The sequence below is a fragment of the Protopterus annectens genome, chromosome 1.part1 (assembly GCF_019279795.1).
Source record: "Protopterus annectens isolate FY-2018-M chromosome 1.part1, PAN1.0, whole genome shotgun sequence".
NCBI classification, from domain to species: domain Eukaryota; kingdom Metazoa; phylum Chordata; order Ceratodontiformes; family Protopteridae; genus Protopterus; species Protopterus annectens.
Window position 1 is genome coordinate 949,154,248 of NC_056726.1, and position 14,587 is coordinate 949,168,834.

Sequence of the window (14,587 nt, forward strand, 5' to 3'; positions counted from 1 at the left end):
TTAAATATGCCTTAATATTTTAAAAAGGAAAATTGTGTAGAATATGAAGACAATGTAACATATCAAACTCTTTACACACCTTCGAGTGATTTGTCAGTTTTCTTACCTTCATAGCTATTTTATTGTTGTAATGGCTTCTTCTGAGGGTTCTGAAGAAGTCCTAAGTTTCCAGTAGGGAAGAAAGAGCTAAATCGTAATTGCATTCATAGAAAACAATTTTTCTTGTTTTATAATAGGGCATTTTTGTGTGAATCAACATTGGATTTTAAAGTAATCTATTAAAAAGCTTTTTACAACTTTTTAAACAAATTGCGTTGACTGATTCCTAAGTGGACTTCATTTTTTTGTTGCTAGTTGATAACACATGTATGTGTTATGATAGTGAAGTTTTAACATTAGCTGTGTTACTTAGTAGTTCTCAGTGTGCTAATAACACTGACTGTTTGAGCCTTGTGCCCCCCCCCCCCAGCTTGTGTAGTAATCCTAACTGTCCACTAGACAGTATATAATTAATTCAGGTCCTTCCTATTCTCTGTGATTAAAACTTAACCCTCAAGCAGCCCTTTCAGTGGTGTTTGCCTTAGTTTTGTATCATTTGTGCCCTACCTGTTTATTTGCATCTCTATACATTCCCCGTCATTGCTAATGCATCTCCCTACTCTAATCTGTGCATAAACGGTCTACTAATAAGCAAGTCAATGTGAAGACATACTCCCAACCTTAATAAACTTTGCTGTCTTGTCTCTCCTTCACTTTACAAGTAGAGTTTGTATTACTACTCAACCCCTCTGAGGTCCTCACTCATAGTTTTCCACTGCTTGCCTCTCTAGTTTAGCTGGTTTCTTTGCATTGCACCTGGTTCACACCCTTTTGGCTACCCCCACCCCCAATACTAAGTCTATATTAGATTCCTGCTGTTTATGGAGCTATCTTTAAATTACTAGTCTCCTATCAGAACACAAGTGCTCATCAGAGAATTCTGCTCACTGGAAAGCCATTAGACCTCAGGAATTTCTTAGTGTTGTTTTAGCTAATTATTTAGTCACTAGTTAAAGAGCTACTAGTGGCAAATATAATCTTCTTTACCTCCCCAAGTGTGTGCTATCAATCTGCAGTATAAAACTAGAGAAATAAAATACAAAATCAAAATATAACATAACATAACAACAAAACTACCACCCAATTAGACCCAGGTATATCAGCCCCCAAAACTAAACATTACAAAAATTTATAAACAAAATTATGAAACTCATAGTTGCTCACATTACAGCCTGACAATGGATGGAGACATCTACCCAAACCCTGGCCCATCCCCACCTGCTGATTCCATTTCCCAAACTAATACTCCTATTAACATAACACTGGCTAATAGGTCCCCTAATTCTCTCCTGACCTGCCAACTAAATATCAGAAGCATAAACAATAAGGTCCATAATCTGCATGCCCTCTTAGCAGTTTACTCCCCCAATGTATTATGTCTTACGGAGTCCTGGCTAAAAGTGGTAACTAAAGACAATGAGGTAATACCACCAGGGTATGACATACTTAGATTAGACCATACTCTATAAAAATACACTAGATGTTACTACCGTCTCCCTACAACCACCGCAGTTTAATAATGCAGAAATTCTTATTACCAAACTACAGATTAATAATAACAAATGCATAAACATTGTCTGAATTTACATTCCCCCAGGTAATAGTACAAATACCCTAGAGGACATCCTCCACTGGTTATCCAGTACCTACCCCCAAGAAACTATGGTGATTGGAGATTTTAACATTGATTGGAACAGCTGTTCCTCGGAATCAACTACAACCCATGTCAACCTACATGGTTTTACACAGCTTATATCCTCCCCCACCAGGATAGGCAAACCCAATAACATAGACAGTATCCTAGATTGGACACTTATCAACAGCCACCCCTATATGTACAAGTCAAGGACCCTCCCAGATGACCTAACTGACCACTTATTTATGTACATTATCAAGCACAAGGTGAACAAACCCCACCAGACCACCTTTAAAACCATCAGAAATAATAAGAACTTCAGCTCCACCAATTTTCAAAATTAACTTAAAGTTTGAAATTGGTCAATCCTAAAGCACATTTCACTGGATGATGCAGTAGCGTACTTTAATACTTTAATACCATATTCCTTACTATTCTTGATTCTCAGGCTCCTGCTTGTTCCATTAGAACCAAAACAAAAACTGTCCTGTGGCTCTCAAAAGAGAACAAATCTAAAATCATAGCTAGAAATAAGGCATGGGACAAATGGCATGCCACAAAAGACCCACTGGATCAACTCAGATACCGACAGCTAATGAATAATCTATTATACTAGACAAACAAAACTTCTACTACCATCTTCAACAAAAACATCACAACAAACCTCAAAAGTTTTGGGTAGGAATAAACAATTTTCTTCACCCAGGACAGTCTTCCACTCCTTCCCCATTAGCTTCCAACCATAAATCCCCAGAGGATATTGCAAATACCTTCAATAGTTTCTTCACAGAGACTATCCAATCCTTAGCCAGCCAACTGGCACCCAACTGCTCCAACCCAAATTCTGCCACAGCCAATACCCCACTCTCCTTTAGCTAATACCCCACTCTCCTTTAGCTAATACCCCACTCTCCTTTAGCTTTCAGCCTGTTTCTACATCACTTATAAGATCTCTAATTAAGAAATTAAAACCAACTACTCTAGCAGCTGATCGCCTCCCACCAGAGTATCTGCAAAAAGCAGCAGATGCCATAGCATACCCCATCTCCATCATAATCAACAGAACCTTATCTGAAGCCACCAACCTCTCCATTTGGAAAATATCTCATGTAATACCATTGCATAAAGGAGGCAACTCCTTCGAACTGTCAAACTTTATTCTGTCACCACTGGCTAAAATTATGGAGAAGTGTGTCCATAAACAACTTATGCATTATTTTACCCAGAATAAGCTGTTGGCCAACTCACCATGACTTTAGGCCACACCACGGTACCACCTCAGCCCTCCTATCCTTCTCTAACACCATAAACCATAACTGAAGTAATAGCAAACTTTCCTCAGCCCTCTTTTTAGATCTCTCCAAGGCCTTTGATATGGTCAACCATCAAATACTCATGCACACCCTTAAGGCATTCTCACTAAATAGCCATGCACTTCAGTAGTTCCAATCTTACCTGTGTGGTAGACAACAAGCCATCCTATGGCAGGACAAACTATAAGCCTGTCTACCCATCACCCTAGGTGTCCCTCAGGGCTCCATATAAGGACTCCTTCTTTTCTCTCTCTTTATTAATGACCTTCCCACTGTCATCCCAAATGCTACCTGTATCCAATATGCGGATGACTCCACCTTGATTTGTTCAGCCACCTTCCCGACAGATCTAATGACATTAACCCAGAATACTTTCAATATAGTTGAAAAGTGGTCTCTAACCGTCAGCTGACATTTAACCCTAACAAAACAAAGTTGCTTCTTTTCTCCCCCACTTGTAAGTCTTCCTCACTACTTTTTACCATAAAATCTAATAATGGTACCATTATCTTCCCAGATGTGCAAACCAAACTCTTAGGCGTCACAATAGACAACACCCTCAAATTTGATATCCATGTTAATCAAACTATCAAAACCATTAACAAAAAACTTGTCTCCCTCTATAAGATCAAACCTTCCCTTACTCCATTTACTAGGACTGCTATTGCTCATTCCCATCTATTCTCAACTCTTCTCTATCCCTCCCTTCTACTCACTAATTTGAACAAATCCGCTATTAGCAAACTCTCCAGCTGTTATAACCATATTGCTAAATTTGCAACAATCACGGCCTATAGGACCCACCACTGTCACAACCTAAATCTTCTGGGGCGGCTAGAATGGCCTAGCCTACTTCAGTACAACCAGCTTATAATTGCCCATAAACTTTTCAACCACCCTGATAATACGCCTGCACTTAAAAATTTCATCAACCCTTATAGCAACCTGAGGTCACTTCGCTCTTCTAATAAACTACTGGTTCAAACATCCGAAATCAACAACTCTGTTGGGGACTCTCTGTTTGCTAACTCTGTTGGCAAAACTTGGAACTCTCCTCCTGCTGATCTTACTCTTGAACTCTCTCTTAATTCAAAAAAATCATCAAGCTATACTTTAAAACTCACTGGCTATATCCTTGTTCAAAACCTGACTAGATCCTCCTCTATAGTCTGTAATCATTTACATTGTCTAGTTGGGTTTCTATCGAATTGTCGACAATTTAGGTTGTCGAATGCTTAATCATCGACACCTAAGCGTTGAACACTTACAATAGCAAATGGCCACATCATCAAATTCTTTCCTCAGGAAAGAATTCACATGGCCGCTATAGGGGATTTACCCTTTCCCCAATGTAAAGCGATCTCAGAGTTGGTATATTTAGTTAGGGGGTAGGTGCGGGGGGTGAAGCCCCCCACTATGTTTGGGTGTGTTTGTGTATTTTGTTTATGGACGGCCAACCGAATTCTTTCCCGAGGAAAGAATTTGATGATGTGGCCATTCGCTATTGTTAGCTTTCGACACTTAGGTGTCGATATTTTAGGATTCGACAACCTAAGCTGTCGATGTTATGATATAGACACGCCTAGTCAATTTGTCAACACTGTTTTAAAAATGTATGATTATATTACCTGCTTGCTCAACTGGAGCCTGTAAACTGTGTGTAACTTGTAATCATTTTGTGATTTTTACTGTATGTTCTACCTTGGAGCTTTACTCCCCGGGCCTCCCCTGAAAATGGACATGTATCCAGTCAGACTATCCCAGTCAACAAATGTAAAATAAAATAAATAAATAGTTGGTTCTTGGGTTCCCTAGCGCATTACGTGAGCCCTTTGTTCGTTCTTCTTCTGAGGTCTTGCCACAATCGTTTCATGGTTTGTGATTATTTTTCCCTACTTTTCTGCCCCTATGGTGCTTCAAGGATACTCTTATCATTTCCTTGATGCCATTCTCTGTGGAATGCCCTCTAACCTTTGATGTTTGATGTCATGTAAGGTATTCCATTAAGGATGCCATTTCAGTGCATGGAAGCAGTTTTGAAAATGGGGTGTTTTTTCTAGTGATGCTAGCAATGATGTCCAACTTGTTCATTTAACTTCTGCTGTCAAAGGTCTAAATCCTTAAAAGGATCAGTCTTATCTGAGTTCAATAGGCAGTTCTGATGACAGTGACACTGATGTTGAGGAAGCTGTGTGGCCTCCACCATACCTTAGACAAAGGTGTTTGGGAAATCACCAACGGTATGGATTTTGCTAGTATATGATACATTTCTTTTGCTGTTGATTACTAAATTTTATATATATATATATATATATATATATATATATATATTAACATACACACACACATTTTTTAACTGGTGACTGAATTACTTTCATTTTGTGGTTATGTTTACCGTTATTACTGATGGTTCAAAGTGGTGCACTGTTGTTTTTGTTAATGTTTTGAGTGACACCTGCATATGTACAGGTAAAATGTTTTGTTTTTTTTGTTTTTGTTTTTTTGAAGTGGAAGAAGTTAATGGCATGGCTCTGTTTGAAAATTAACTATAAATATGAAATTAGGATTGAACACTGTAATTATCCTCACAGAAACTATGTCTCATACTAATCCCAACCCAGTGTAATGTGAACTTTTTTTATTTCTGAGGAAAATATTGCAGAAAACCCAGTGCAATATTGATTAGGTTATAAAAATGAATGTAAATGCATTAACATTGCTTTTATCCGGTCATAGATGATGTCCAGGAAAAAAAACGTAAGAGCAAGACTCTGAAAAAATTCTGCCAAGTTTCAACATTTCCAGCTCTGCTCAAGTACTGTTTACTTAACACCATGCTGGTGTCATAGAAAATATGTTTCAGAATACCACTGGAAGCTTTGTTTTGACAATTTCAGATAGGAATTAAATAATTCCACCAAGGAAAACATGCATAACAGTTACCACTACAACAAGTAATACTTCTATCACAAAGTATGCAAAACAAAAACAGAACTAGTGTGTCAAATCACTTTAAGTGAGAAGGAGAGTGCATGTAAATAAAGACAACAACTTCCCTTCTTGCCCAAGAAAGACAGCCAGCAACTCTATCAACAATTAATTCTTTTATAAGCAGTAGAGAATGTTCTATAAAGTTTGATGTTTTTGGAGACATTAGACCTATCCTGTGTTTTAGAAACAGTTTTGATGTTGCTGTACCCGATTTTAAATAAACAGTAGCAACGTGCCTAGAAGGGTTTATCCAGAGAAACAATAAGCATGACTGAGGAAAGCAAGAAATCCAGAGGCTTACGTAATATGTAAATGGTGGTATAATAAGGTAAAATTAAGCAAGAGTATTAAAATGTGGGAACTACATATGCTATTGCCAGTGTAGTTGACCACAACATCAAAATGTCAAACATTACATGGTCGAGACCAAATGTTCAACATTTGGATGTTCGAACATAAAAAAAAAAAAAGAAAACACAGAAAAAACACTTTAACAGTGTAGGATGGGGAGCAAACTCCCCTGCACCCCCTACTTAAATATACCAGCTCTGAGACTGCCCTTCAGTGCAAAAAAGGGAAATTCTCCCTATCTGCACCATATGGTGCCATTGAAAGTCTATCTTCGAGCACTCAAAATTTCAAACGTTTGGTCTCGACCATGTAATGTTCGAAATTTTGAGCGTTTGAAGATTTGACAGGTACCTATATACATACACATATATATATATATATATATACACACATATATTCAAGAGGCTATTACTGCCAGTAGTTACAGTGCTGCTTGTCATCACCTTCAGTGACACGGAGTCATCCATCCATGCCTACCATATCATGCCATCCATGACACAGAAATTTTAGACCACTACCTTGTAGACAGAGGCTCTATGCAAAACCTTGCCCTCATAAGTAGTCTGTGAGATTAATGGAATACATGACAATATAGACACCAAGATATGTGTAACTTTGAGAGTACTTGTTACAGGGTTCTTTCAGTGACCAACACAGGCCATGGTTGATATATCTCAGACATCTGCTTCAAGGATAGTCCATCCATTCCTTGATGCCATTTGTGGTGCCAGGGCTGATTCCAGGCTAACAAAATTTGATGTATATTTTTTTTTTGCATTTTTTTTCCTTCGATCTTTCTTGTTTTCTAATACTAATGCATTTGGGGAAGTATAACTTTTTCTTTTCTTCAAAACAAAAGAACATATAAGGACATGAAATGTCTTTGAATTGGTTGACTCTTAGGGGTGTGTTGTCAATATGTTATTTATCAGGGTTGAATGACTTCCAGAAGGATACTATTATGCATTTCTTAGCATTTAGCTTTAGTCCATGGCTCTAAGCTAAATTATCTGTCTGTCTCAGCCCTTCCTGGAGAACATTAATGATGGTGGGGGATTCTATGACTGCTCCTAATTTGTACTCATCTGCGAATTTCTTCAGCCAAAGATCCTTTTACATTTGCCTTGACTTCAGAGAAGTAAATACCAAAAAAGAGTGGTCTCAGGATCTATCCCTGAGGGACTCCACTTGTGAATGGCCTCTTTCTAGAGGTGAACCCTCGGTTCTAGCTTCCTGGGTTCTGTCTGTGAGCCAATTGGCTATCCACCAGCTGACATAAGGGTTTATACCTAACCTCTTGAGTTTGTCAACAATGCCTAAGTGGGGTATTGTGTCAAATGTCCTTGCCAGGTCAAGGTAGGCAGTGTGAACCATTTTGCCCTCATCCATTGCATTGGTGAATTTCTCAAAGAAATCCACCAGGTTGAGTAGGCATGACCTGCCCTTTATGAAACCAAATTGGGTCCAGTGTCTGGAGGTTTCCTATGTCATTAGTGATCATTTCTGTGATATTTTTTTCCATAACGTAGCATATGCGGCCTGTGAGACTTATGGGTCTGTAGTTTCCAGGGTCTGTAGATGACCTACTTTTTGCAGTGGGATGACTGTTGCTTTTCTCCATTAGTTACATATGCAGCCTCTTTGGAGGCTACAGTTAAATACTGATTCCAGACTGCCTGATAGGTTGTGTTTCATGCTATTTAGAAGGCATCCTGGGATATTGTCTGGGCACATTGATGCAGTGTTCTTAGCCCTAGAGAGAGAGTGTTGTGGACCTGATCCCTAGTGAGAGTAGGGGGAGTTATATTTGATGGCATTTCTTGAGGGGAGGTTGAGAGGAAGAGAGGGGTAAAGTTGAAGCTGAATTTGTCTGCCAGTAGATTTGCTATGTCTTCTAGCACAGTATAGGTGGCTCCATTAACAATGAGCTCTGCACACAATTGTGTATTGCCTTTGAGGTTGCAGTAGGGTTGCCACCTTTTATTGCAACTGAAACCGGACCAAAACAACATTCCTCATACCTCCATTAGCCCTGCCCATCTCCTCCCCTCTCCCTGCCCATTTTCCGGCCATTTCATGACATCAAGTTCTCCTCAAAGAGAGGAAGGACTTCCTCATTTCCATTTACAAAGCTTTTTTTCTGCTGATTTACTATGTTTTTTTGTAAAAAAAGAACATAGTAAAACAGCCAATTTAACATACTCTGATAGTTTGTTTCTTTTTTTGAAACAAAATACTGGAGTTTGTACAGTGCTTTTCAGACTATTGGACAATCAGTTTGATTTCTGTATGGTCTGGAAAAAACCCAGGTAGGTGGCAATGCTAGATTGCTGACACAGCTAAAGAATGCCTTGTGGTTGTCCTTGACACGGTGCATATTTCCTCAGATTTGGCTTTAGTAGACTTTATTTTTCCTCTCAGTTTTGTTGTTTAGTTTGATGAGATTGTTTTTGTCCTGCTGGGTGCTACACTTCCTCATTTTTGCCATGATTTTCTTTTTTCTGTTATAGAGCCTATTGATGTTGTAATTACACCAGGGTGGTTTGTTTTTGAGTTAATTCTGTATTTATTCCTGGTGGGTACAGATGCCTCTGTGCAGCTATTAACATACTTGTAAAGGGTTTCTGTGAACAGTTCCTTGCAGTCTGCAGTGTTCCCAGAATTTATTGGGATTTGAGATTTTGCCAGGTTATCACGTAATAGTAGGAACTTAGCCTTAGAATGGTTTCTGAATATTCTGGTGTTAGCTGGGATTCTGGGTTTTATTTTTACTTCAAAGGAGACCATTTTGTGGTCTCACTTTATCAGAGAGGACATTACACTAGGGGGTTTGGAGCACTCTTCCATTTTAATGAGGATTGGATAAAGCATGTTAGCGCCTCTGGTCTGCTTATTGACAGTCTGGTCCAGGGAGTTTGTGTTTACAAATTCAGAAATCTCTGTGCCTGCATGTTTGATGTCATATAAGATTCCCAGTTAATAGTGGGGGTAATTAAAGTCACCCATCAATATGGCACTGTGTTGGTTGTTGAGTGTTCCCAGTAAGCTTACACACATGTCATGGGTTCCCTGGGTCATAGAAGGGGACCTATAGCTTGCAAGGAAGTGGTATGGGATTTTGCCTATTGTGATTAGAACATGATGAAGCTCAATTACATCATCCTGCTTGACTAGCCTTGAAGTATATTTATTTTTTATGTAAAGTAAAACACCTCCACCTTTAGTCGATCTGTGTAGTAGCTGGTCTAAATGTGTGTAAGGTATTATAGTCTTGCACCGTCAATGCGCTCTTCATGGTTTTAGACCATGCCTCAGTGACTGCACAGACATCAGCATTCTCTAGGGTGAAGAGAGCTTGTAGGGAGTGGAGTTTCTTGTTTGGACTCCTAACATTGAGCAGTAACACCTTTAGAGTTTCTTGGTTTTGATTTGCTATGTCAGAAGCACTTTCAGTTTGGCATGGCCTGAAAAAGCACTACGTGGGATGATAGTGATTTAGCTAATATTCCAAAGCTTAGAGGGTAGACCAGCCCTAGCAAAGCAGCATGGTCTGTTGACCATCTTCTTCCATAACAAATATTGCACCTCCTTAGAATGATACCAGAAACTAAGTCAGTTATTAAAGTCAGTCATCTTCTGTTCATATGACATCATCCTTAGAGGAGGTGAAATGCTGCTCAGTGCTAGGCTTGTAACAGCCTGGGACACATATTCTGAGAGCTCCATGCTATCTCTCGACATATAATGTAGGGAGGTATGTCTCTGGTCATTTGTGCCTAAAAGGACCATGAATCAGTCATATTGGTACTTGTGGTCCAATGACCTGAGTGTATGTATAACATGGCAGATCCTGGTCATTGATAAGCAACTAACTGTGACTTTCTCCTTACTCAACCTGATGAAAGGGACATCAGTGTGTCCCAAAATGGAGCCTCCAATCACCAGAATGTTGGACTGTGTGATGGCTTGTCTTATGGGCTTAGAAGTAGAAGCTCCATGAGATGTGGCTGTATGTGTTGATGTGGGTGTTGATTTGAAAGAGTGCATTTGGGGCTGCTGAGGGTATTGGTTATGTGTACTTCATCTTGGAGGTCTTTGGGGTTTAGGAAGGTTACATAGAATTGCCTAAGCATAAGTGGGTCCATGTGTTTCTTTGAAATATATGTGATGAGTGCACAGTGTGTACTGCTGACAACCTGATTGACATTAGGAGTATTTTATATGAGAGCTTTTCCTACAGTAACATTGCGTAAATACATCTCTTACATAACATACCAGTTTGTTTGAGAATTAGCTGGTTGTCGGTAAACATTAGACAATTTCTACATTTACAGCTTATGTTGTAATTACCACCCAGCACAATACCTCCTAATGCTATCATATCAATAGACAGTTTGCTGAACTCTCACCTCTTGGCCTATGGGTAAGCCTATGGCACATGCACAATGTAAAAGGACAGAGCAAACATAACATGTTGAATGCACCCTGCAACATCAATTAGTCCCCATGTATCCTGCCATGAAAATTGACCCTTACTCAGTGTTTACAGTCCCTCACAGTGGCAGCATTGCTCTTACTTGAAATTAGCAACTTAAACAAATTCATAGTAACCATTTGAAATGTCGGGACCCATTAGAGCAAGTCCCAAAACATGGAGACTGCAGGATCGAAAAAGAGACTTACATATACTAAGTCCAATATGGCCAATGCTTGGGATATTACCTTTTCTCCAAGTTATGGTGATCTTGGAGTTGGTATACATAAATTTGGAGGGTATGGGGAGCTTTCCTCCTGCAAAAAAGAAGTTTAAAACAAAGAGAGCGATCTTCGAGAGTCACTCTTTTTCCTGGGTTTTCTGTCTTCTTTTTTGGCTTTATCGGTACTCAAAAGTACAGGTGCTAACATTTCAATAGGAAGCCCATATACAAATATGTATATATATACAACAGCACACTGTCAAAGGTATCAGGAAATGCAAAAAACAGTACAGGAGTAAAAAATGAGGAAAACACCATTCTCTATTAACTTGCCTTTCTGAAGCAATGGCTCCTTGTAGTAACAGTTCTAAATAACTGCCAACATTGTTATTAGGGTTGCTCTCCTGCAAACTTCTGCAGTGTGAGTAGGTCCTGTTTTCATGCAGTTCTGAGGCTTCTAACATGGTCTTTATGCTAATTACCCTCATTCAAATGAATTTTCCTGAATTGTACATTTATCTTATTGTGCAGTTAACCAAAACTGTGCTACGTGAACTTGCTTGAGCATCTGTGAAGCACATTGGCCATGCTTGTGAGGGTCAGTGACCCTTGCAGTAATGTGGGGAAATATATTGCACTTGCATAGTCAAGAGAGACACTAAAGAGCAAAACTGCTATCATAATTAGACACCATAATGCATTTACACTCTTTCCATGACAGTGCTCACACCCTAATACCATCATGTCATACCACGTAATTACACATTATGCAACCATTATTACAGGTTGCACTAACTAGCTTCCTAATGTTGTACATTACATGCTGACACCATTAAAGTGCATGACCATGAGAAGGCTACCACACTTCTCTGGAAAGCTTTTAATGTGCAAACAGTGGATCAATTAAAGAGTGGATTTTTAGCTTTCCAATTGCATCTTTCCTTTTTAGAGTTAAGGATACTGATGTTGCCAGGGCTCCATGGTGGTACCCTAAGGAAAGTAAAATCTTTCAATTCCTGCTTCATAGGTACCTCCAGGAGATCCTGATTTGGGGTCTTCTATGAGGATCTCCAGTATAAAGAGGATGCCTGGCAAGACATCGAGACTGCAGGGTTGCCAAGACAGTGTCTGATACCACTGGCATACCCCAACCTGGTTAATGCAGACACCAGTACAGTGGCCAGTGAAGATGCCATCCTGACCCTCTACTCTAGTGGGAAGAAGAGATCAGAAAAAGGGCCCCTGAGATGTGTTGAAAGTATGGAGATCTTATCAGTGCTATTTGTGATCTTAGTGGACATTTAATTAATGATTGCTGAATTTCTTTTTATTATTTTCCATCTCTGGCATATATCACTAATAACTCTCTCCTGTTCTAGAAGCAAATGGAGATGCTCTCCAGGTGCAAGGGTGGCTATGAGTTCATGGCCTGCCATGTAGTACTCTCTTATATTACTGCCACTTAGTTGTGAACAGTTCCAGAGCTTGTATGATTATCTGTACAAATGTTGTATTAGTTTGTTAAAGTGCTACAGCTTACCTATTACCACTGCTATACATTTCATATGAATCACTGAAACTTTTGTACTATTGTGTTATAGAAGTTAAACTTAGGTCTGACAGATACCATAGTTTGTATAGGTGTAATTGACTCATTAAGTCTAATTTCTTTAGACAGTAAGACAATCCCTGTAAATATAAATATAGTGCTTTGTGCACCCACATACAAAGAACACATGCTGATAAGGTATACTTAGCATTTTTGTAGTGCATGTTTTCAGAGCCTGATGTGCAGAATGGTCATTACACCCAACTGCTATGCATACTGCCTCAGGGTACACTTGGGAGGGGATGGTGGAAGTTTTATGGGGAAGCATGTGAACATGTTTGGGTGGATGTCCTGGGAGGTCATCATTTCAAGGTGTGGGTGGGAATTGATATGGGGGAGGGTTATGTTGAGGCCTGTGTTGGGTGCTGGGGTAGATCTTTTGTTAATATATTGTACGTGCATTGTTGTTCATACTTTGACCTGGCATGACACTGTGTTGCCACAGCCATGTAATGTAGGATGCTGCACAGCAAATAACAGTACAGTCTTTGCACAGTACTTTGTCTGTTCAACATGGTTGCTTCTCTGTCCATGATAGAGCTCAGTGTCATCAAAAGAATGTCATGTTGCAAAGGTGTTGCCAGAGTGTAAGTCTACATGGCATGCCTCTCATCATGTCCCTTCCAGGAGGTCCACCATTCCATACACCAGCCAACAGTCCCAGGCCACAACTGTAAATTCCAAAACATTACACCCATTCTAGGAAAGACTTAGTGACATTGAATGCCTGCCCATACATCCTACCATAGAGATTTGGGGTAATGTGCCTAGACATGATGTGAGGTGGCTTAGTAACTTGTGAGCATGTGTACGGCTTCTGTAGTAGAACATTACATACCAATCAGAGTGGTAAAGTAAAAACAAAACAATCTTAGTGGCCACGTGTGACACAACTTATACTAGTGTCATCTTTTTTGTCTTTCTCTCCCTTTCTTTGTTACTATCCTTCATTTTAATGTTGTATCTGTTCTTTGCTGTTTTATTTCTATCCATTTATGTTAACATTTTCTGCAACACCTGACATGGCTGTACCAGTGGTGCAGACAAGGTCCCCACCATCAGACCCAGCCTTCATCTGCTAACACTACACCTGGCTCCAAGCCTTCCTCCCTATCTGGTGAGTCAGTATTTGGCCTAGTGAAATCACCAGTGACCAGTGGAAGTCGCTAAGCAGAGGGGAGTGCTAATATTCCCTCTGGTGATGCAGGTGGTGCAGGAGTTAGTGGAATAACAGCTACAAGTCCCTACCAGCAGTCTGGAAAGGGTCCTTATGCAGCTTCAAGAGTCAAACCACTGCCTGGCTTTATCTTAATCCCCTCAGGTGGGGCCCAGTTGTGACTGTAATTAGGGTGGTGACTGACTTCTCCCTGAGGTAGCCCAAGCAGTATGGGAACAGAAGCAGGAAAACTACATTATCCTCCATCCTGGTGTTCCTCTTAATTATATGTCATCTCCTTCCCTTGCATGTTGTCCAATCCTCCCTATTACCAGCGCCCTCTGTCTTTTTCTGTGTGTATAATTCCACTGTCAACACCTCCATGTCAGCATCTCCCCCATTTGTCTTTGTGTTTTATGTTTGCTTGTGTGCTCTTTCTTTCGCCACTGTATCCTGTTTCCTTCCCTTCCTTCCTGTTACATCCTTCTCCATCTTTCCTTTTTTTAAAAAAATACTCTTCCTCCACATTTACACTCCCAGTCCCTACTCCCCTGTGTTCTTGTGAATGCTCCTCTGCATGCTCTGCCCCTTTTCCAACTGTCCTATGCACCCATTTCTTCCCCCAGTTAAAGTAATAAGAATACATGTAAACATTGCTGGAATCCATTTGCTGTGGCTTCCATCCATTCATGTAGTATTGCTCAACTGCATACTGGCTACTTGCTCACCACTTAC